Here is a 24,739-nt window from a genome sequence, read left to right as displayed (position 1 = left end):
CCTCCCGAGCGTACGCCTGCATGGGCGTAAGGCCACGTCGGCCCATGCATGCGGGGCCCAGCAGCTGGCCCCATTTTCTTTCTCTTTATTTTTCTCCCCCTGCCACCTGGAAACCCCTCCTGGGCCGGCCCACTCCTCAAATCCGCACGGCCCTAGCTTTTCCCGCCCATTTAATTAATTTGAACTTTGCAATTTGTCTGTAGAATTTGTGTCAAAACCAGTAGCACCAAAATGTGAATAACTCAAGTTTTATAACCCCAAATCAAGTGAAACCAATTGCGTTAGATCAGAAATTTTGTTACCTTTCCAATGCCACTGGCCCCATATTTTTAGGATTTTTGTGCGATTTTTAATGTATTAAACATGATCACTGGTTATTGTTTAGTGTTTCTAATTTCTAAATTTGAAACATTTACCCTTTTGAGAGAATCCAATTTTGTTAGCCTCATTTTAGTATTGACCATCTATAATAATTAGTGTTAGACCCTTTTCATAGTTTTTAATTGTGCTAAGTGTGTGTCACATGAAATGTTGTACCCAAAACTTTTATTTATTTAAAATCTTTGGTCACCCCTTTTTATTTAAAAATGGTCAACTTATGTTTTATTCTTGAAATACAAAACCATCTGCAACTTAGGCCAAGTTCTATTATTTTGGTTAAGTTTTCAATAGTGTGGTGTAGTGTTTACCTCCTATTTTTGACTAGTGTTATGTGAGCAAATTAAATTGGGAAAAACTAATTTCTACTTTCCAAAAAGGTTTGAAAATAAAATATGAGTGTTTTTGATGCCAAACCAATTGACTTAACTTCTTTGTGGTGTTATCTACCGAGAGAGTATTTAATTTATTCCTTGGTAATAACCAAGGAGGCAATTGCGCATTTGTGAGGCTCTCATGCCTTTGTTAGGTGAATAACTTGGGTTTTCTAAATTAAAACTATTAAATTTGTTTTATCTATAAGTCCTTGGCATGTTAGCCCTTATTAGAGTGGTTAGCTTTTGATTGTTGATTGTTGCATGCTTGTTATGATTGGTGCATTGTGTTGATTGTATTCCTTTTATATTTTCCGACGATAGATGCGAACGATTCCGGAGAAGAAGAAGAAGTGGTTCGGACAAGGATTTTATTTATATTGACGGGATTCTTATATTGATGAAGTTGAAGAAGTCCAGGGACAAATAAGCCAAGGCAAGCCATCTCTTGATCTCTGAGTATTGAATCACATGTTGTGGTTACTTTGTTATTATTATTGTCTCTCGATCTATCTTGTGTGATTTCTACTTTTGTTGTTGGAGCATGCTTACCGTGAGCATGTTTACTCTCTTTGGCACCTCGCCGACAAACCCCTTTTTGTAAATGGTGGTTGTCAACACCATGATCTTGGTGTACCCTCTAAATGTGATGGGTATGCCCACTTATCTTGTGTGTGTCGACCTCTTGACACCCTTCTTGAACCCCTTGTTGATGTTACTGCATACTTACTCTCGAGTATGTTGAACCCCTTGTTGATCTTATGCATGCACACCCCGAGCATGTATGCCCCCTTGACCATCTATATTATCATCTTCTTAGCGGTATGATGATTAACATCATGACCCTTGTTGAATCATCCTACTTATGTTGTCCCTATGCATGCTTATTCTAAGTATGTATGCTCTCCTTGACACCTCAATTATCATCTCCTTAGTGGTATGATGGCTAGCATCATGCCATCAATGTATCTTAGCTATTACATAAAACTTTAGGTTGGGAACCCCTCAAGGTTTACCTTGTTGTAAATGTTTATGAAAACCTTGGGTGAGATAACCTTACCCAAGTGTATGGTTTATGAAGGAAAAAAGGATCTTGTCAAAGATGTTTGAGAAAAGGAATGTGTGTGTGACTTGGGTTTTGAGAAAAACGACACATGGTTCTTTGTATTCGCCGGAACAATTACACGGCGCAACCATAGCTACTCCAACGTGGGCACGGGGCTTAACTTGACGTTTGTTCTTCTTAGCATGAGGCACCGCACAACTATACAAGGGTACGGTTACCCCCGAGTCCGGGTTGTCGAGGTTGGGACAATAGTATAACGGGAGGCCTTCGGGGCTGACCCGTCCGGAAGACACTATGGGTCTCCTGGCTTGGCGGTGGAGCCACGCTCTAGAGGAGGTGAGCTGCCACGGTGCCGGGGAGGTACATACTCCATAGGGTAGGACCTCGTGTTAAGTCGAATGGGCGAAAGGTTATGTCCGGGTATCCGTCGTGGCATATGTCGTTATGCGGGGATGATGCCCACACGATAGGTATCTCGGATAGTTGTGGTGAAAGTGTGCAAACTCTGCAGAGTCAAAACTATTCGAATAGCCGCGTCCGCGGTCATGGACGGTTGGGATGGCCGTTACGAGAGCTGTGTCGAGTTTTGGTTTTGAAAATGATTTCCAAAGGAAATGTGTGTTGGAAGTACCGGAAGGGTACGGGAAAGATGGTGTGCCGACCATGTGGAGATGGTCGAGGAAAATGAAACAAAAGAGGGTGACCCTTCCTAGTGTTTCATGTAGAGGAACTCTGCTTTAACAAAGATATAGAGATGTCATAGGACTTTCTTAGTGTCCCCTTCAAGCTGTGATGTGGGATGCTATATCCACAAGAGAAACTGATTCTCTTTCACATGCTATATCCACCAGAGAAACTATTCTTCCTCTCTTGTCTTCTTTAGTTAGAATTGTTATCACCTTCTTGATGGTTTGCGAGTACAATTCCAAATGTACTCACGGCTTTGTCCCTGGCTATTTACTTGGCCAGACCTGGAGGACTTCGACAGATGAAGAAGGAGTTGACGACGTCTATGCGAGCTAGGAACGTCTTCCCGGTCGGTTGCTCGTAGGGTTAAGGCGGATGACTTGGGCTCTACGCTCTTGAAGTGATTCTGCTACTCGATGATTAGATTAGGCCCTTCGAGGCTATCTTGTAAAGATGGGTCATGTGACTTTATTGTAATTTTCTTATTCCGTTTTGTAAAGGATGATGTAATTTGATATCGGTTCGGTTATGTGTTCACGGCACACCGATCATGGGAACGTGAGCTCGTATACATAACAGGGTATTTCGGACAGCTAGTCCGGGGTCCCCACAGAGCTGGTATCAGAGCCATCCTGACTGTAGGAGACCTTAGTTAGCATGGACGTTAGTTAGGAAACAAGTACTTGGAAAAAAACTAGTTACGAAACCAACTCTTTCTTTAGTCAGAAGCATAGCTTCTACTCCTCTTAACTCTTCAAAACTTCTAAGTTCTTATCTCTCCGCTTTATAAAAATGTTTAAAAAATTCTTACTCTAATGTCTCATCCACTTCAAACCTACATATTGGACGATGTCCCCAACCCAGACCCGGAGACTCGAAATCAAAGATGGATCAACCCCTCGGGAAGACTCATGTATCTCCAACAACAACTATTGAAGATTGGATTCCGACTTAGCCGTGCTCATGTAGGGATGATAACATCATATATTTGGTTGTCACCAACGTATGTCAAAGACCTGACCTTATTCCTCCATGGACTTGCACTTTTTGCAGTCGTCTGGGAATCAAGTCCTTAGTTCTTGACTAGTAATTTTTAGGCCAGCCACCAGAAGTTGCCGACTTTGGGAGTACCTACACAACTACCCCTTCGAAGACCCCACGTCCCCGGGATGTTGAGCAAGAATACTACACAGTTTTAGCCTCTACCTCAACCTCGACGACTCAACACCAGGCCGCATCACCACTCTCTGCTTCAAGAATCCTTGTTGAAGACGATGTCAACAAGCTGAAGACTGCAACATATGTGACCAGCCCAAACCTATAGGATGGATAGGACAAAACTCAATCGCTTTGATTGAGCTACCCCCGCGTATTAGTCATCCATGGGTACTTGTGTTACCATGTCAGGTTTGATGATTGCTTGTAGTTCCCTAAGTGTGTTGTCTTGAGTGTTTTTATTTGTTTGTTGTGTGTTTGATTGTCTTGGTCTTTAGGTCTGAAAAACACTCTTGGTGTGATAAACCAGCGTAGGAAGCCCCTCTAAGACGTTTTCACAGTCATCTACCTCGCCGATAAAATGCTTACTGCTAGCTAAATGGATAAGTTAACCCTGTTAACCATCGATTCTCAACCGTCAGAGAAACTGACCCAGACCCCTATCTACACCAACTACTTTCAAGATCAGCTGAAGCATCTCTACTAAGCCGAGAAGACAGAAGACCCTACCTTCAAGAGTGATCGCACCTCTGCAAGAAGACATGCATACTAACTTTGTCTAACCTTGGAGTATAATCGCGCTAACCTCGAGGATATCTTTTGAAACCACCCTCTAACACACCGTCTAACAAACTGAGAGAACAATAGCGTCAGACCCAAGTTACATCACATGGTTCATCTGTTCCTCATCAAGTGAAGCTCATGAAGATACCTCAAGACTCAAGATTTGGTGTAGTTTACCCGCTCACTTCTTAACTAGTATAAGTCAGCACCGACTCGCAAGCTGAAGATTGTCTTCGACGACCTCTGTTGCTGCTACATATGGATACCAACCAGGCGTTTCATCAACTTACTAACTCACCGCGCGTCCCATAGGGTTGAGTTAACACCGTGAGTGCCTCTTGAAGTTGTGGTATGCACGTCGCCCTGAAGATTCTTCAACTGAGTATGGAAGGTCGATGACTTCTTCAGAAGCCCGAGGCAGAACTACAAGGCAGAAGCTCTGAATTTTTCCAGAAGCCCGATGAAAAATCTTAAGGGTGGAGGACTTCGTCTTCCACGAAAATTTGGAGCTAACCCTAAAATTTTAAACCTTTCTAAAACACCGTTGGAAGCTTGGGATGCACTAACTCCCCTTGAAGCTGTGGACTGCACCTCGCCCCCTAAAGATGTTCGACTCAAGACGAGAGATCAATGGCTTCTTCAAAAAGCGCCCGACAAGACTCCGTGGCCGAAGCTTAGAGTTTTCAAAAACCCCGGTGAACAATTTTAAGGGTGGAAGACTTCGTCTTCCACTAGATTTAAGCTAACTCTAAACAGTTTTCAAACACCGTTGGATGCACTAACTCTCCCACAGTCTTGAACCACCGCTAGGATCATGAAGAAGCTACAGATCCAAGACCGGCCTGGAGTAGTCAACCTCTCCGTGAAGCTCGCTTTCGGCAAGAATCCATCATGTCTCTGAGAAGCTGAAGTAGCGACCCTCTCAACAACGGCACGCCGACAGAAGGATGGAGTATAATTTCGTTAAGCCTTACAACCCCACTAGTTCTGCGCTCACTAATCTCGGGACGAGATTATTTTAAGGGTGGAAGATTCAGTAACACCCCAACTTTTGCAACCTTGACTAATTGTCCTTATTGCAAAAATTAGGGGGAACAAAAACTTTTTCTTTAAGCTAATTAGATGAATTACCTTGATCTGTTTGTTAAGATGAATTGCTTTGATCTGTTGGTAGATGTATTGTCTTGTTTTGCTTGTTGAGTTTTGTCTTGAGCTACCTCAAAGAACAACACCTCTAGTTGTCAGACAAAACAACTCACCTAATAAAACACATGTGAGGCTTAGGAAAAATTGTTTTCTTTCTTACTTCACCAAACCCCTCTACTTATGGCAACATGGGTGTGCCCTCTCAAAATTCCTCTTTGTGGTATAATCTTGCTCAACTCATCCTTAGTTCAAAGCTTGGGATCATCTACCCCCTTAATACACCCTTCTCTCTTATCCAATTCAAAAACCCTAGGACCTCACACATTTGGCTAAGTCCTAAAACTGTTATCGAGGTCCCATTTTGGAGCCCCTGGATTAAGCCACCTCTTGCCATCTAAGGCAATGCACCTGGTCCTAGACCTACCCTATCATGAGCACTTCCCAACCATGTCCTTGATTTGAACCTAATTCCTCTTATACTCATTTATCCTTGTCTGTTTTAAGGCCAAGTCAAAAATCTGTTTACAGCGAGGCTTAGAAAGTCCAAACTTTGGCGAGTTGATATCTAAGCACCCACAACTGTTATTAGTGACCCCAACGCATGGATCTCATCTATGAAACACCCTCTACAACTTCCACGTCTTGCATGTCCTATCCTACCTTTGCAACCCATTTATTTAACTTCATCTTATGCCCTACCCAATGTTGCACCACTAGATCCCATTTTTTCCTCTTTTACCTTTGTTTTTCTTTATTCCCAATTTTAATCTTCACAAACCAAGTGTGGAAATGATTGTTTCTTTATGAAGAACTCATCTACCCTTGAGATTATATTTCCAGAATTTATTCTTACCTTCTTTTAATAAAATTTCCAAACTCATATTTAAGGTTCTTCAGTGATTTTCACCTTAAAACTACTTCTAGTTTTATCAAAACCTTTCAAATCTATTCTCTCAAAGTTAAATGGAAACATTTGAAACATCATTTGTACCTCTCTGATCCATGTAACATCAATCATCTCCATAGCTTTGTGAATTGTTCATTTGATCAACTATGGCACTAATTCCCACTTCCATCATTTTTTTTCTCCTTAAGATTTTTCTAGCCTTCACCACACCATCTATTTTGATTTAACCTACCTTATCCTAGTGATCAAGTAGTGAGCCACCTTTGCATGCCACTAGGGAGGTGGCCGGCTATGCCATGCCATCACTCCATGCACTACCTTATTCTCTCTCCCTCTCTATTCAACTAAGCATCACTCCACCACTAGCACCACACCATGTAAGACCTGCATGGACATTTTGGCATCACCTTGCACCCAACATTTTTACTTGGCTTAGAAGTGTGGCCGGCCATAGCATGCATGGATGATTTAGTGGGAATATCTCTCCCTCTCTCTCTCCTATCTTGACCCATCAATAAGCTACCACTAACCTGCACCCCTATCTCTCAAACCTGCAAACCTAGCTTGATTAATATCACCCCTCCATCATCTCCTCCCCTTCCCAATGCCATCAATGGCACTTGAGCTCGGTTGGGACATAATCTGGGTAGGATCTTTGCTACAGCCCACCTCTCTCTTTTGCACCAGTACCATCATGAGCTACAGGACCCTCACACACCCCAGGACATCATTGGAGCCTCCCTAGCTAGCCTAGCTTCTCCCCTTTCCCTTCCCAATACCCTTAATGGCATAGGCTTTGACCCAAAGGCCCAAGACCTGCACCCCTGCGCCCTAGCCTTGTCTAGCCCTTCTCCCTTGATTCCTGGAGCACGCAGGTACCCTTCCCTCATCCCCCGACGCCCCATGCATGCCTGCCCGTGCTCAGCACAAGCGTGATCACCACATCTTGGTCAAGAAGAAAAGGAACGCCCCAGCACCCGAGGCTGCGCCATGATGCGATCCCGGCATCACTCTCCCCGAGGTAATTGCTCCCGAGGCCAACCTCCGCCGCACAGCAGCCTCGCCGGGCTCGCCAAGGACGTGATCACCACGCCATGACGTGGTCACCACCGCGCCCCACTTGCTGCCTCCCCGCTCACCTATAAAAACCGAGCCCCAGCTCCCTCCACCGCCACGCCAGTTCCCTCCCTCTCCACGAATCCACAGCGGAGCGCTGCAACGCTCCCCTTCCCCTCGCTGCTCGCCGAAGACGCCGTTGCCCGCGGTCACCGCAAGGGTGACGGGCACGGACGAGCTCGCCCCGGCCTCCTCGTCCCTTCCTCCTTGCTGCCTCCTGCTCACCGTCGTTCGCACGCTCTAATGCGCCCTTTCCCACCGTCCAGGGCCACCGGTGAGCGCCGCCGTCGCTGATCGTCCGGGGGCATCTGCGGAGGAGAGCACGCCGGGAGCGGCTGGCTGAAGGGCGGAGGAGGCTGCCGGACCCCCGCCTGGACTCCCTCGACCGCCGCCGCCCGCCCCGACGACGCCGTCGACCACCGCGTCGCGCTGGTACGTCCCCTGGCCGCCCGTCTTTTCTCCGCTCGCGTGCAGGTCGGGAGGTAAACGAAGGCCCTCCCGAGCGTACGCCTGCATGGGCGTAAGGCCACGTCGGCCCATGCATGCGGGGCCCAGCGAGCTGGCCCCATTTTCTTTCTCTTTATTTTTCTCCCCTGCCACCTGGAAACCCCTCCTCGGGCCGGCCCACTCCTCAAATCCGCACGGCCCTAGCTTTTCCCGCCCATTTAATTAATTTGAACTTTGCAATTTGGCTGTAGAATTTGTGTCAAAACCAGTAGCACCAAAATGTGAATAACTCAAGTTTTATAACCCCAAATCAAGTGAAACCAATTGCGTTAGATCAGAAATTTTGTTACCTTTCCAATGCCACTGGCCCCATATTTTTAGGATTTTTGTGCGATTTTTAATGTATTAAACATGATCACTGGTTATTGTTTAGTGTTTCTAATTTCTAAATTTGAAACATTTACCCTTTTGAGAGAATCCAATTTTGTTAGCCTCATTTTAGTATTGACCATCTATAATAATTAGTGTTAGACCCTTTTCATAGTTTTTAATTGTGCTAAGTGTGTGTCACATGAAATGTTGTACCCAAAACTTTTATTTATTTAAAATCTTTGGTCACCCCTTTTTATTTAAAAATGGTCAACTTATGTTTTATTCTTGAAATACAAAACCATCTGCAACTTAGGCCAAGTTCTATTATTTTGGTTAAGTTTTCAATAGTGTGGTGTAGTGTTTACCTCCTATTTTTGACTAGTGTTATGTGAGCAAATTAAATTGGGAAAAACTAATTTCTACTTTCCAAAAAGGTTTGAAAATAAAATATGAGTGTTTTTGATGCCAAACCAATTGACTTAACTTCTTTGTGGTGTTATCTACCAGAGAGTATTTAATTTATTCCTTGGTAATAACCAAGGAGGCAATTGCGCATTTGTGAGGCTCTCATGCCTTTATTAGGTGAATAACTTGGGTTTTCTAAATTAAAACTATTAAATTTGTTTTATCTATAAGTCCTTGGCATGTTAGCCCTTATTAGAGTGGTTAGCTTTTGATTGTTGATTGTTGCATGCTTGTTATGATTGGTGCATTGTGTTGATTGTATTCCTTTTATATTTTCCGACGATAGATGCGAACGATTCCGGAGAAGAAGAAGAAGTGGTTCGGACAAGGATTTTATTTATATTGACGGGATTCTTATATTGATGAAGTTGAAGAAGTCCAGGGACAAATAAGCCAAGGCAAGCCATCTCTTGATCTCTGAGTATTGAATCACATGTTGTGGTTACTTTGTTATTATTATTGTCTCTCGATCTATCTTGTGTGATTTCTACTTTTGTTGTTGGAGCATGCTTACCGTGAGCATGTTTACTCTCTTTGGCACCTCGCCGACAAACCCCTTTTTGTAAATGGTGGTTGTCAACACCATGATCTTGGTGTACCCTCTAAATGTGATGGGTATGCCCACTTATCTTGTGTGTGTCGACCTCTTGACACCCTTCTTGAACCCCTTGTTGATGTTCCGCATACTTACTCTCGAGTATGTTGAACCCCTTGTTGATCTTATGCATGCACACCCCGAGCATGTATGCCCCCTTGACCATCTATATTATCATCTTCTTAGCGGTATGATGATTAACATCATGACCCTTGTTGAATCATCCTACTTATGTTGTCCCTATGCATGCTTATTCTAAGTATGTATGCTCTCCTTGACACCTCAATTATCATCTCCTTAGTGGTATGATGGCTAGCATCATGCCATCAATGTATCTTAGCTATTACATAAAACTTTAGGTTGGGAACCCCTCAAGGTTTACCTTGTTGTAAATGTTTATGAAAACCTTGGGTGAGATAACCTTACCCAAGTGTATGGTTTATGAAGGAAAAAAGGATCTTGTCAAAGATGTTTGAGAAAAGGAATGTGTGTGTGACTTGGGTTTTGAGAAAAACGACACATGGTTCTTTGTATTCGCCCGGAACAATTACACAGCGCAACCATAGCTACTCCAACGTGGGCACGGGGCTTAACTTGACGTTTGTTCTTCTTAGCATGAGGCACCGCACAACTATACAAGGGTACGGTTACCCCGAGTCCGGGTTGTCGAGGTTGGGACAATAGTATAACGGGAGGCCTTCGGGGCTGACCCGTCCGGAAGACACTATGGGTCTCCCGGCTTGGCGGTGGAGCCACGCTCTAGAGGAGGTGAGCTGCCACGGTGCCGGGAGGTACATACTCCATAGGGTAGGACCTCGTGTTAAGTCGAATGGGCGAAAGGTTATGTCCGGGTATCCGTCGTGGCATATGTCGTTATGCGGGGATGATGCCCACACGATAGGTATCTCGGATAGTTGTGGTGAAAATGTGCAAACTCTGCGAGTCAAAACTATTCGAATAGCCGCGTCCGCGGTCATGGACGGTTGGGATGGCCGTTACGTAGCTGTGTCGAGTTTTGGTTTTGAAAATGATTTCCAAAGGAAATGTGTGTTGGAAGTACCGGAAGGGTACGGGAAAGATGGTGTGCCGACCATGTGGAGATGGTCGAGGAAAATGAAACAAAAGAGGGTGACCCTTCCTAGTGTTTCATGTAGAGGAACTCTGCTTTAACAAAGATATAGAGATGTCATAGGACTTTCTTAGTGTCCCCTTCAACTGTGATGTGGGATGCTATATCCACAAGAGAAACTGATTCTCTTTCACATGCTATATCCACCAGAGAAACTATTCTTCCTCTCTTGTCTTCTTTAGTTAGAATTGTTATCACCTTCTTGATGGTTTGCGAGTACAATTCCAAATGTACTCACGGCTTTGTCCCTGGCTATTTACTTGGCCAGACTCTGGAGGACTTCGACGGATGAAGAAGGAGTTGACGACGTCTATGCGAGCTAGGAACGTCTTCCCGCTCGGCTGCTCGTAGGGTTAAGGCGAGATGACTTGGGCTTTGCGCTGCTGAAGTGATTCCGCTACTCTGATGATTAGATTAGGCCCTTCGAGGCTATCTTGTAAAGATGGGTCATGTGACTTTATTGTAATTTTCTTATTCCGTTTTGTAAAGGATGATGTAATTTGATATCAGTTCGGTTATGTGTTCACGGCACACTGATCATGGGAACGTGAACTGTATACATAACAGGGTATTTCGGACAGCTAGTCCGGGGTCCCCACACTAGACGTATAGGGTGGAACTCCTGGGAAGGGCTAACCAGAGGGAATCTTGAGATAGTATGGATCAATCCTTGACACCACATTTCCCAATGAAATAACCAAGCTCAAACGAAGTCACAATGCCACCGCGGCATAGCCGCTGGGGTGTACTCAATGTTGTAGACCGCACGGTCAATGGATTAGGGTTTCCTTGCAAAGCGAGCCTCGGAGGGTAGGAATGACCCAAAAATTTGTGTGTGTCCACATAGTGTGTACACTCTCATGGTGGGGTGATTTTGAACCAATTTTATACCCCGGGTGCGTCCGGCTACACGCACATGCACTGACTGCAATTAGTCAATGTTGTAGACCGCACGGTTAATGGATTAGGGTTTCCCTTGAAAGCGATCCTAGGAGGGTGGGAATAGCCCAAACAATTGTGTGTGCCCACATGGTGTGTACAATATCATAGTGGGGTGTTGTTTGAACCAATTTTGTACCCCCGGGTGCGTCCGGCAACACGCACATGCGCTGACGGCAATTAGGCATGTTCTAGACGTATAGGATGGAACTCCTTGGAAGGGCTAACCAGAGGGAATCTTGAGATAGTATGGATCAATCCTTGACACCACATGTCCCAATGACCTAACCAAGCTCAAACGAAGTCACAATGCCACCGCGACACAGCCGCTGGGGTGTCGTCAATGTTGTAGACCGCACGTTCAATGGATTAGGGTTTCCTTGGAAAGCGAGCCTCAGAGGGTGGAAATGACCCAAAAAATTGTGTGTGTCCACATGGTGCGTACACTATCATGGTGGGGTGTTTTTTGAACCAATTTTATACCCTGGGTGCGTTCGGCTACACGCACATGCACTGACGGCAATTAGTCAATGTTGTAGACCGCACGGTCAATGGATTAGGGTTTCCCTGGAAAGCGAGCCTAGGAGGGTGGGAATGACCCAAAAATTGTGTGTGTCCACATGGTGTGTACACTATCATGGTGGGGTGTTTTTTGAAACAATTTTGTACCCCCGGGTGCGTCCGGCTACACGCACATGCGCTGACGGCAATTAGTCAATGTTGTATACCAGACGGTCAATGGATTAGTGTTTCCCTGGAAAAAGATCCTAGGAGGGTGGGAATAACCCAAAAAATTATGTGTGTCCACATGGTTTGTACACTATCATGGTGGGGTGTTGTTTGAACCAATTTTTTACCCCCGGGTGCGTCCGGCTACACGCACATGCGATAACGACAAGTAGGCATGTTCTAGACGTATAGGGTGGAACTCCTGGGAAGGGCTAACTAGAGGGAATCTTGAGATAGTATGGATCAATCCTTGACACCACATGTCCCAATGACCTAACCAAGCTCAAACGAAGTCACAATGCCACCGCGCCACAGCCGCTGGGGTGTCGTCAATGTTGTTGACCGCACGTTCAATGGATTAGGGTTTCCCTGGAAATCGATCCTAGGAGGGTGAGAATAACCCAAAAAATTGTGTGTGTCCATATTCTGTGTACAATATCAAGCTGGGGTGTTGTTTGAACCAATTTTGTACCCCTGGGTGCGTCCGGCTGCACGCACATGCGCTGACGGCAATTAGTCAATGTTGTATACCAGACGGTCAATGGATTAGTGTTTCCCTGGAAAAAGATCCTAGGAGGGTGGGAATAACCCAAAAAATTATGCGTGTCCCCATGGTTTGTACACTATCATGGTGGGGTGTTGTTTGAACCAATTTTGTACCCCCGGGTGCGTCCGGCTACACGCACATGCGCTGACGGCAATTAGGCATGTTCTAGACGTATAGGGTGGAACTCCTGGGAAGGGCTAACTAGAGGGAATCTTGAGATAGTATGGATCAATCCTTGACACCACATGTCCCAATGACCTAACCAAGCTCAAACGAAGTCACAATGCCACCGCGGCACAGCCGCTGGGGTGTCGTCAATGTTGTAGACCGCACGTTCAATGGATTAGGGTTTCCCTGGAAATCGATCCTAGGAGGGTGAGAATAACCCAAAAAATTGTGTGTGTCCACATTGTGTGTACAATATCATGCTGGGGTGTTGTTTGAACCAATTTTGTACCCCGGGTGCGTCCGGCTACACGCACATGCGCTGACGGCAATTAGGCATGTTCTAGACGTATAGGATGGAACTCCTTGGAAGGGCTAACCGGAGGGGATCCTGAGATAGTATGGATCAATCCTTGACACCACATGTCCCAATGACCTAACCAAGCTCAAACGAAGTCACAATGCCACCGCGGCACAGCCGCTGGGGTGTCGTCAATGTTGTAGACCGCACGTTCAATGGATTAGGGTTTCGCTGGAAAGCGAGCCTCAGAGGGTGGAAATGACCCAAAAAATTGTGTGTGTCCACATGGTGCGTACACTATCATGGTGGGGTGTTTTTTGAACCAATTTTATACCCTGGGTGCGTTCCGCTACACGCATATGCACTGACGGCAATTAGTCAATGTTGTAGACCGCATGGTCAATGGATTAGGGTTTCCCTGGAAAGCGAGCCTAGGAGGGTGGGAATGACCCAAAAAATTGTGTGTGTCCACATGGTGTGTACACTATCATGGTGGGGTGTTTTTTGAAACAATTTTGTACCCCCGGGTGCGTCCGGCTACACGCACATGCGCTGACGGCAATTACTCAATGTTGTATCCCAGACGGTCAATAGATTAGTGTTTCCCTGGAAAAAGATCCTAGGAGGGTGGGAATAACCCAAAAAATTATGTGTGTCCACATGGTTTGTACACTATCATGGTGGGGTGTTGTTTGAACCAATTTTGTACCCCGGGTGCGTCCGGCTACACGCACATGCGCTGACGGCAATTAGGCATGTTCTAGACGTATAGGATGGAACTCCTTGGAAGGGCTAACCAGAGGGAATCTTGAGATAGTATGGATCAATCCTTGACACCACATGTCCCAATGACCTAACCAAGCTCAAATGAAGTCACAATGCCACCGCGGCACGGCCGGCTGGGGTGTCGTCAATGTTGTAGACCGCACGTTCAATGGATTAGGGTTTCCCTGGAAAGCGAGCCTCAGAGGGTGGAAATGACCCAAAAAATTGTGTGTGTCCACATGGTGCGTACACTATCATGGTGGGGTGTTTATTGAACCAATTTTATACCCTGGGTGCGTTCGGCTACACGCACATGCACTGACGGCAATTAGTCAATGTTGTAGACCGCACGGTCAACGGATTAGGGTTTCCCTGGAAAGCGAGCCTAGGAGGGTGGGGATGACCCAAAAAATTGTGTGTGTCCACATGGTGTGTACACTATTATGGTGGGGTGTTTTTTGAAACAATTTTGTACCCCCGGGTGCGTCCGGCTACACGCACATGCGCTGACGGCAATTAGTCAATGTTGTATCCCAGACGGTCAATGGATTAGTGTTTCCCTGGAAAAAGATCCTAGGAGGGTGGGAATAACCCAAAAAATTATGTGTGTCCACATGGTTTGTACACTATCATGGTGGGGTGTTGTTTGAACCAATTTTGTACCCCCGGGTGCGTCCGGCTACACGCACATGCGCTGACGGCAATTAGGCATGTTCTAGACGTATAGGGTGGAACTCCTGGGAAGGGCTAACCAGAGGGAATCTTGAGATAGTATGGATCAATCCTTGACACCACATTTCCCAATGAAATAACCAAGCTCAAACGAAGTCACAATGCCACCGCGGCACGGCCGCTGGGGTGTACTCAATGTTGTAGACCGCACGGTCAATGGATTAGGGTTTCCCTGCAAAGCGAGCCTCGGAGGGTAGGAATGACCCAAAAATTTGTGTGTGTCCACATGGTGTGTAAACTATCATGGTGGGGTGTTTTTTGAACCAATTTTATACCGCCGGGTGCGTCCGGCTACACGCACATGCACTGACTGCAATTAGTCAATGTTGTAGACCGCACGGTCAGTGGATTAGGGTTTCCCTAGAAAGCGAGCCTCGGAGGGTGGGAATGATCCAAAAAATTGTGTGTGTCCACATGGTGTGTACACTATCATGGTGGGGTATTGTTTGAACCAATTTTATACCCCCGGGTGCGTTCAGGTACACGCACATGCACTAACGGCAATTAGTCAATGTTGTAGACCGCACGGTCAAGGGATTAGGGTTTCCCTGGAAAGCGAGCCTAGGAGGGTGGGAATGACCCAAAAAATTGTGTGTGTCCACATGGTTTGTACACTATCATGGTGGGGTGTTGTTTCAACCAATTTTGTACCCCCGGGTGCGTCCGGCTACACGCACATGCACTGACGCTAATTAGGCATGTTCTAGACGTATAGGGTGGAACTCCTGGGAAGGGCTAACCAGAGGGAATCTTGAGATAGTATGGATCAATCCTTGACACCACATGCCCCAATGATCTAACCAAGCTCAAACGAAGTCACAACGCCACCGCGGCACAGCCGCTGGGGTGTAGTCAATGTTGCAGACCGCACGGTCAATGGATTAGGGTTTCCCTGGAAAGCGAGCCTCGGAGGGTAGGAATGACCCAAAAATTTGTGTGTGTCCACATGGTGTGTACACTATCATGGTGGGGTGTTTTTTGAACCAATTTTATATCCCCGGGTGCGTTCGGCTACACGCACATGCACTGACTGCAATTAGTCAATGTTGTAGACCGCACGATCAATGGATTAGGGTTTCCCTGGAAAGCGATCCTAGGAGGGTGGGAATAACCCAAAAAATTGTGTGTGTCCACATGGTGTGTACAATATCATGGTGGGGTGTTGTTTGAACCAAATTTATACCCCCGGGTGCGTCCGGCTACACTGACATAGGCATCCCAAATGGGCCTGCCAAAGATAGTACCCGGGATTTAATGAAGGCCCACTACCCGAAGAATAAGAAGGTTCGAGAGCCCAAGATATACTAAGGAAAGTAGAGTTGTAATAGGAAGTGTTGTTTGTAATCTGGCGGGATGAGTTAGAAACCGTCCCGGACTCTGTAACTTGTACAAAACGAAACCCTCGGCTCCGCCTCTTATATAAAGGGGGAGTCGAGGGACGAGGAGATCATCGAATCATTGTTCACAAACCCTAGTTTTCGTAATCGTCGAGTACTTTTCGGCTGAAACCTTCGAGATCTACTTGCCCTCTACTTCTAACTAAACCCTAGCCTAAAACCCGTAGGCATTAACAAGTTAATCCCTTGTCAATTGGCGCCGTCTGTGGGGATTAGAGGCGTAAGGATCTGATCTCGATGGCACGTTCAAGATCTTCGACATCGTCAACCGGAAGCAACACAATGGATCAAGGTAAACAGATCGCTGCTGGTCTTGTCGATTTTGTTCCTCACCCACCCTCCCGTTTGGATGCATATGCGTATCTGGCGGAGCCCATGGAGATGACGTTCGGAAGGTTTCACTTTCGCGTCGAGAAGGAAGGATCGTATCGTGTCGAAATTCCGATTTCGTCGGGATCGTCGGCGGTCGATTCCGATTTTTCAAGCTATGCATCGTCAACCGAGTCGGAAGAAGAAACTTCGGCAACACGTTACGTCAACACCGAGCAAGAGAGAAACTCGCCAAGATCTTCGCCGACACATCGTTTGAGTCATCTGCGGACTCATATATAAGCGATGGCTCAAGCGATGTCGACAGTTACGACTTCATCGACAAATCTATCACAGTGGGCAAGGTCTTCATCAACCTCAACAATGATGTCACCAAACCCAACATAGATCTGAGTACAAAATATCATCAGATTTATGCTATCGAAAATCAAGAGGAAACATCGGAGGCTTTCGACGATTTGGGTAATCCCTATGTCGATCCCTCAGATCTAAGGAGAGGTATGGGCACTAAATATGTCGGGCCCACACCACGTGTCGAGTTCAACTTCCACAAGCAGCACTGGGACAGAGCTGCAAAAGCTTTAGATGGTTCGGAGCCAATGACGACAACGGCTACGGCTCAAGAACTGCAAGCTTATCAATATAGGCTCGCACGAACCGCCGAGAGAAATAGAAAAACAGACAGGCTGAGTTGAACGGGAGAAAGGAGGCAGCTTACGCATCCGAGCAGGAGAAGGGCAGATCTAAGTCGACAATCTAGAGTTTCGGATGATAGCCATAGGGAGGCTCGGAACAGAGGAAGATCAAGGCTACAACACATACCAGAAGCAGAAAGAGAGCACTTAGTCCAAAACCTCGACATGTCCTTTATGTCGATAGATACAAGAGGAAACATTATCCCTAAGACACCAGAAGCTGGGTATATGGCGAAACAAGCTTACATCCTCGCATCTCGACCACCCCCAGGTGATCCAAGGGAAACATTATACAATATGGCGTTAGCAGGGGTTGGAGCTATGGGGACAGCGTTTGTATCAACGCCTCCCGAAGGAGCGGCAAGGCAAAATAGTCCACGACCTGCAGCAGCAACGGCGGCAGTCCCTGAAGGACCAAGTGGAGCAAGAGATACAGGAGTACAAGCAAGGGTCGATAGAGCGAGGCAAAGCAGAAGAGATCATCGGCAATCCCCGGAGCTTGACGACGAGGATATGTGCGGTCTACCATGCTTCACGAGAAGAGTCCGAAAAACTCGAGTCCCTCCGGGATTTAAGTTGCCTGATCATTTCAAAAAGTTCGATGGTCTGCAAGATCCAGAAGATTGGCTAGTTGATTACCTCGAGACGGTGAAGTTAACTGGAGGAACTAGGGCAACAGCCATGCAAAGTATTCAAGTGCATTTAAGTGGAGCCGCACGATCTTGGATCAAAAAGCTTCCGCCAGGATCTATCGACAGCTGGGAAAGTTTCGAGGACGTATTCGTCAAGAACTTCAGGTCCACGTGCAAAAAACCCGCATCGTTAGAAGAGCTGAGAGCATGTCGACAAAAGCCAGATGAGTCAATGAGAAAATACATCCAAAGGTGGAACATCATCAAAAACTCGGCAGAAAATATATCTGACGAGAGAGCAATAGATGCGTTTGTTGCAGGGAATTAGGCGTGGAGATTTTGTCGAGGACTTGGGAAGGACTAATCCAAAGACAGTATCCGCGTTAATGGAGATAGCAAACAGATGGGCAGACGGAGAAGATGCTGTTCACAACAAACGGCACAGGTCGCCAGAGGAGCACCGTGGTCGAAATTATCAAACGAGGCGACGATTTCCTCGGCTGTACCCGAACTATGACGCCCCAGGGCAAATTTCGGCAGGATTTCGGGCAAACACAGGAGGAAGCAATAGAGATGATTATCAAAGAAGCAATGAGCAGCGAGGTGATAATAGGGACGACTCCCGCAACAGGCAAAACAGCGGGCCGAGGTTTCCAAGACCTTTCGTGTCCCCCGAAGAAATGCTGAACGGACCGTGCCAGATGCATTTTTTCCTCGATAGCAACGGAAAAAGACAGTCAGGGCACCTGCAGAAAGATTGTCGAAATTTTCGGGCAATGTTCGGATATGCGAGAAACGCTCACGCTCGAGCAGCACAGAGAAATCCTCGGGAGCCCAGGAGTGAGGTTCACCTACCACCACCTCCGGCGATTACAGACGACAATCGGCATCAGCTCAGAATAGCGGCAGCACCTCCACCACCACCTTATGTCGATCCTAACTCAAACGGAGCGGTGTCGATGATTCAGAAGGGAAGGCCGTCCAACGGAACTCAAAAAGTAATCTCGAGACAGGTGTTCATGGCAGAGAAAATGCCTCCACCAACAGTTGAGTACCTCAATTGGTCAGGGCAATACATCGGCTTCACCATAGCGGACCATCCGCAGCAAGTTCCTCGACCAGGGCAGTCAGCACTTATTCTGCCAGTAGTTATTGCGGGGTTTGATGTTTCTCGAGTATTCATAGATGGTGGCAGCAGCTTAAACCTTATGTATGCAGATACATTGAGGAAGATGAACATATCCTTAGCAAACTTGAAGCCAACGGACACAAGGTTCCACGGCATCACACCGGAGAAACCAAGTTACCCATTGGGGAAGATCAACCTCGACGTTCGAGTTTGGAACCCGAGAAAATTATAGAATCGAGAAACCTGGAGTTTGAAGTCGTGGATTTTCCATCGCAGTACCACGCTTTGTTGGGACGACCAGCATATGCTAGATTTATGGCAGTACCACACTATACATACCTGTTGTGGAGATTGCCCGGACCAAAGGGACCAATCACGGTCAAAGGGAGCTTTGCCTTAGCTGATAAGTGCGACAAGGATTTTCATCGGTTATCAGAAACTTTCGGGATGCAAGCTGAGTATTTGGCGTCGAAAAGTATGACTGATTACGACGTACTGCCAGACGTTGGAAGGCCAAATAAAGAATCAACTTTCAATACGAGAGAAAAATTCTAAGGAGGTGCAGATTCACCCGACAGACCCGAAAAAGACGACATCCATCGCAAACAACATGGATATCGCATAGGAAAGCGCGCTCGTCGAGTTCCTCCGTGAGAACTGGAAAATCTTTGCATGGTGCCCAGCTGACATGCCAGGAGTACCCAGGGAACTTGCCGAGCACCACCTAAATTTGGATCCATCAGCGAGACCAATCAAACAACCTTTGTGGCGTTTTTCGGAACCAAACCGCAAAGCTATGCTGGTCGAAATCAATCGACTACAAGAAGCTGATTTTATCAAAGAGATATTTACGAAGCCACATGGGTAGCAAATCCCGTGATGGTGCCAAAGAAAAACACTAAGGTCCTTCGCATGTGCGTCGACTTTACGTGTCTCAATAAACATTGTCCAAAGGATCACTTTCCCCTCCCGAGGATCGATCAAATTATCGACTCCACGGCTGGATGCGAACGTCTTTCCTTCCTGGACGCGTATTCTGGTTATAACCAGATCAGGTTGAAAGAAGAAGATGAAGTAAAGACCGCGTTCATTACACCTTATGGCGTGTTTTGTTACGAGAACAATGCCCTTTGGTCTAAAAAACGCGGGAGCAACATATCGAGAGGATGATGCGAAGTGTTTGGCGACACGGATTGGGAAAAACGTGCAAGTATACATCGACGACGTCGTCATAACATCAAAAGAGGGGACAACACCGATCGAGGACCTCAAGGAAACGTTCGACAACCTCAACAAATTCTGCTCGAAGTCGAACCCGACGAAGTGTTCCTTTGGCGTCCCAGCAGGAGAACTCTTGGGGTTTCTAGTCTCAGCAAGAGGGATTGAAGCAAATCCCGATAAAATACAAGCTATTGTAACAATGAGAAAGCCAACAAAGTTGAAAGAGATACAACGACTAACTGGGCGAGTTGCGGCTTTGAGCAGATTCGTCGCCAGGCTAGGAGAAAAAGCGTTACCATTCTATGCTTTGATAAAGCAAGGAGACAAATTCCAGTGGAACGAAGAAGCCGACAGAGCCTTCGAAGATTTGAAGCGCAAAATCTCAACACCACCAATTTTGGTGGCGCCGAAGGAAAAGGAACCTCTCCTATTATATATCGCAGCCACGCCCCAAGTGGTGAGCACGGCGCTAGTTGTCGAAAGAGAAGAAGAAGGAAAACTCCATGGAGTACAGAGGCCAGTTTACTTCGTCAGCGAAGTTTTATCGCCATCAAAACAAGGTACCCTCAGTACCAAAAGCTAGCATACGGAGTGTTCACAACAGCACGAAAATTGCGCCACTATTTTTCGGCACACCCGATCATAGTAGTCAATGAGGCTCCTCTGTCAAATATACTGAACAATCCAGAAGCTACGGGTCGTGTCTCCCTTTGGGGAATAGAACTTTCCCCTCGGGACATCACGTATGAAAAAAGAAAAGCAATCAAGTCGCAAGTTTTGCCAGACTTCATCGCAGAGTGGATGGAACTGCAAAACACAGGACCCCCAGACTTGTCAAGAACCTGGACCATGAATTTCGACGGGTCCAAGAGAATAGAAGGAGCTGGCGCAAGAGTAGTACTTATATCACCTGAAGGCGACAAATTGAAGTACATCCTTCGGATGACGTTCCCTAACGCATCCAACAATGAAGCAGAATATGAAGCCCTCATACACGGGATGAAGATGGCGAAAGCATGCGGTGCAACTCGATTAAAAATCTTTGGCGACTCACAATTGGTGGCCCAGCAAGTTATGAACCAATGTGATGCGATCAATGATAGCATGGTAGCATACAAGGAGGTGTACAATGAACTCGAGAAGCTATTTGATGGATGCGAGGTAAACCACATCAGTAGATTGAGCAACGATGAAGCCGACGTCCTCGCAAACATCGGGTCGCAATGCCTCCCAGTCCCGCCAGGAGTGTTTTGGGAAGAAATATCGGAGAGATCTACAAAGCCAAAAAAAGGTGCAGAAAAAAGAAAAAACTTCGACACCCCCCACAGAAACCACGGAGGATGAAGAGGAACAAGAGCTTGTGATGATGGTACAGGTTCCTTGGATGCAAGCATATATATCATACATCCTCAGGAAAGAAATACCCGACGATCCAGTTGAAGCAAGGCGAGTAATTCGACGGTCTAAAGCTTTCACGGTGATCAAAGGAGAATTGTACAAGCGAAGTATTTCAGGCGTTCTGCAAAGGTGTGTAACACCCGAAGAAGGAAGAGTAATTCTGAAGGATGTACACGAAGGAATATGCGGCCACCACGCGAGTAGTCAAGCCATCGCAGCCAAGGTTTTTCGGGCGGGATTCTACTGGTTGACAGCAATCGAGGACGCCAAAGAAATAGTAAGGACTTGCGATGCGTGTCAAAGGTTCGCCGCAAAACCTCACTCTCCAGCAGCAGAACTAGCACCAATACCATTGTCGTGGCCCTTTGCACAATGGGGACTCGATATGGTGGGCAAGTTACACAAATCATGGCCAGGAGGAAAGGAATACATGCTAGTAGCTGTCGACAAATTTACAAAGTGGATAGAAGCGAAGCCGATAAATTCGCCAGATGGAGCATCCACAGTAAAATTCATAAAAGGCCTTGTCTTCAGATTTGGAGTGCCTCATAGTATCGTCACGGACAATGGCAGTAACTTTACATCCCACGAATTCAAAGATTACTGCAAAGAAGTGGGTATCAAGCTGCACTTTGCGTCAGTTGCACATCCTCAAACCAACGGGCAGGTCGAGAAAGCCAATGGCATCATCTGCAATGGCATCAAGAAACGCCTGTTGGGACCATTAGAAAAAGCTCGACATACCTGGCCTGAAGAATTACCAAGTGTGTTGTGGAGCATCCGAACAACACCAAATACAGCGACACAGGAGACCCCGTTTTTCCTGGTCCATGGAGCGGAGGCAGTATTACCAATAGAAATAGAGCACGACTCCCCTAGAGTCACAGGGTATAATGAAGAAGCTTCAAGGACAGCATTAGAAGACGACGTAGACGCACTCGACGAAGCTCGCGACGAAGTATTATCAAGGGTAACCAAATACCAACAGGACTTGAAAAATTACCACAGTCGACGTTTGCGGCCAAGATCCTTTCAAGTGGGAGACTTAGTTCTTCGGCTCACGCAAAAAAGTCATGAAAAACTCGAGTCACCATGGCTTGGTCCCTATATTGTCACGGAAGTAATCGGCGGAGGAGCATACAGGATAAAGGACAAGAAGACAGGGGTGGAGGAGCAAAACCCCTGGAACGTGGCGCAACTCAGGCGTTTCTACGCCTAGAGCTAAAATATAGTTCTTGTAAAACTTCAATGTACTGAAACGCCCACGAGTTTTCAGACGCACTCTTTTCCTTTTTCGGGGCACCGAGTGGGGCCGGGAAAGGTTTTTAATGAGGCGGGCTCGTGGTGCTGCAATATAATAAAGATAGTGTCAATATAATTTTTTCCTCGACATGCTCAAATCTCCGACTCGACGAATTTCAATATAGTTCCTCGCATAAAGAAAAGCCTCGCCTTGGTATTAAAATACCTCGTGAGTCAATAAAAATACAAAATAGTACTAAATAAAGAAGCTCGGGGGCTGATATTCGCCAAAATTACATATTATTGCCTTGGTTTAAAACCTCGCACGATACAAATACAGCGAATAGTTCCCGAAAACACTCGGGGGCTAGACAGATATAGAAATATGATGTTCGCTTCACAATATAATCACAATCACGATTTACAAGGAAGAATTATTTACCAAAGGAAAAAATTAGTCATGGTTCAATATATTGTCAAGGGTAACCCTGTCTTCTTCGGGAGCAGCACCAAGAAAATCAGCATAATGTCCATCTGCAAAAAAGTCGGCATCCATCCGAAGAAGGTCTTCAATCATTTCCTCAGCTATGGGTGAAACCTTCGCGTTAATACGGTCGACACCAACTCTTCGGCGCCGTACCTTCTCATGGACTCTCGCAACAACTTGGGTCAGATCAAGCTTGGAGTGGCAGATCTGAAGCATGATGAGAGCAAATCTGGCGCCGGCCTACCAGTTGAGCTTTGACAAAGTCATGGATCCTGTGGGCATCCTTAAACTTTTCCATTAGCTCGAGAAGAGTCTTTGGTTGAGCGTTTCGAGGAAACATGGAATTATAAACCATAGACAAGGTCTTGGTACAGAAGTCAAGGAAGTCACGAGTTTGGGAGGCGCGATCTTGAAATCTGACAATTTGGCGGGTCCTCTCCGGGGTAGCCCAAAACAGAGTACCATGATCAAGGGAAAGGTTAACAAGGAGGTTCGTCCTGGTATTTACCCTTTCCTCTTCAGCAACAGTATCAGTAAAGGAGCCTATGAAAACAAAGAAACAGAAAAATTCAAGAGACGTAGCATGAAGACGGCAGATAGTGAGAACGAAAACAAACATACCCGACATATCTGCACTCGGCCTCATTCAATATTTCGAGCATGAAATTTTCTCGAGTAGTTGCCTTCTCAGCGTCGGAAGCAGCAACCTCCCTGGCAGCCACGGCCTCGTGAGCTTGTTGAAGTGCAACTTTTTCGGCTTCAGATGATTTGCGAGACTTTTCCATCATCACAAGTGTTTGCTTCTTCGCATACTGAAGTTGTTGCCGAAGATCATCCAATTCTTGCGGCAAAGAATCTTCGAGAGGAGTAGTACCAGCAAGAGCTCTCTTTGAGTGAGAAGAAGGCGAAATATTGGAAGGACCAGGAGCTGGCGTATAATTGTCAAAAATCAACTGGAAAAAAGAAAATATTTCGACATCAATCACTGAGTAAAGATAGGTTTCCATTCATTCCCATAATATATACATGTCTATTACAAAAGAAGGACCTCCTACAGACCTACGGAAGCAGTTATCGCCAAAGAACACTACGGCGACAACGCCAAAAGGAAGAAGTACGCTAAAAAGAAAAAGCAAAGAGGCATTCAACTAGACCTCCGGCCTTGATGAGCTAGGAGTCGAAGACGGCGTGATCCCGAGATAGGCCAGGATTTTCTTCGTGTTGGGCTTGGCTGCCTTGATCAGCGACCTCCACCTCGATTGTTCTATCTGCTCAGTATCGCCAACTTTCGCCCAGTCGGTAGTTTGCTGGCTATTGGCTACCAAGGCAACAGTGCTCTCAACGGCGACCTTCATGTTCTCATGACGCACCTTTAGCCCAAGATCTTCTGGTGGATCAAAGCACTTGGCCAAGTTAAGGAAAGTTGCGGGTTCCTCTTTCTTCGGGAAGAAATAAGGAAAGAGCCGCGACAGCCCTGCTTTGACATGATCAATGCCTTCGCGTGCCTCTGACCCATGAAACTCGAGAACTGAAAGGGCGTCAAGAAGAACGTCATTGTCGGGATCCTCG

This window comes from Lolium rigidum, chromosome 5 (genome assembly GCF_022539505.1).
Source record: "Lolium rigidum isolate FL_2022 chromosome 5, APGP_CSIRO_Lrig_0.1, whole genome shotgun sequence".
In the NCBI taxonomy this organism is placed as follows: Eukaryota; Viridiplantae; Streptophyta; class Magnoliopsida; order Poales; family Poaceae; genus Lolium; species Lolium rigidum.
The sequence above is the reverse complement of the archived record's forward strand: the minus strand, read 5'-3'. Positions refer to the sequence as shown.